General features: G+C 38.7%; 1 non-coding gene across 1 annotated transcript; it reads left to right on the top strand.

Annotated features, from left to right (window-relative positions):
* Positions 1–363: 363 nt before the first annotated feature.
* On the top strand, positions 364–496 carry LOC116381817 (small nucleolar RNA SNORA70). Its single transcript, XR_004212684.1, has one exon. It is a non-coding gene; the product is annotated as a small nucleolar RNA SNORA70 (small nucleolar RNA).
* The last annotated feature ends 366 nt before the right edge of the window (positions 497–862 follow it).

Raw genomic sequence — 862 nt, 5'->3', positions numbered from 1 at the left:
GTGTGTGTGTGTGTGTGTGTGTGTGTGTGTGTGTGTGTGTGTGTGTGAGGATTATGTTGTGCTGAGATTAGATTTTCTTAGAGATTTATTAGTGAAAGGAGGAGAGACCGATATCTAGTGTGGTATCAAGATCAAGACAGGGTCATGCTTTTACTCCATTACTCTTAATTTATAAAAAAAAAAAAAAAAGTGTGTGTGTTACTGTATATACCATGAGATGAGACCAGATGCTTCAGCTGTAGAAATGTTACCCGTTAGAGGTTTTGCATTTTTTTTAGTTCTACGTAGGTTGCTATCCTTTAATCTCTGATAGTTGGTACTGTTTGAAATCACATGCTAACAAACTATTAAAAAGTAAACATCCTGCAGCTTATTAAGCCGACCAGTTATGCTGCAGTGTGTTTCTGGTGTGCAATGGCTGCAGACAGTGACTCTGTGGTTGTGTATGTCCTCAGCTGGGAGGTGCTGAGTGCTTTAAGGGACCGCTGAGACAAAATGTTACCGTAACTATCAAACGGCACACATTTGAAAGTGTAAACTTTCACCTAAATGATGCATTATTACACAAGTAATACTGAAATGTCTGTTTGTCAGGTGTGAGGTTTTGAATGGAAGGTATTTCTGAAAACCCTAAGATGTCAGAGTGACATTGTTGTACTGCTGACTCTCCTAAACCATACCTGCTGTATGTTTGACTCCACTGAGACTGTCACAGGGTCAGGAGGTAAATTAGGAAGTTACCATTGTGAACAGCAGGTAATTCATAACCCAAAGATGTTGGCTAAGTCTAATGAACTACATATTAAAAAAAAAAGAAGTGAACATAAAATTGAGTTTGCAGTGCGTTCCAACTGCACTGAAA

Source organism: Anarrhichthys ocellatus, unplaced genomic scaffold (assembly GCF_004355925.1).
Source record: "Anarrhichthys ocellatus isolate YVR2014 unplaced genomic scaffold, GSC_Weel_1.0 scaffold4, whole genome shotgun sequence".
NCBI classification, from domain to species: Eukaryota; Metazoa; Chordata; class Actinopteri; order Perciformes; family Anarhichadidae; genus Anarrhichthys; species Anarrhichthys ocellatus.
Note: the sequence above shows the minus strand (reverse complement) of the source record. Positions and strands in the feature narration are given on the sequence as shown.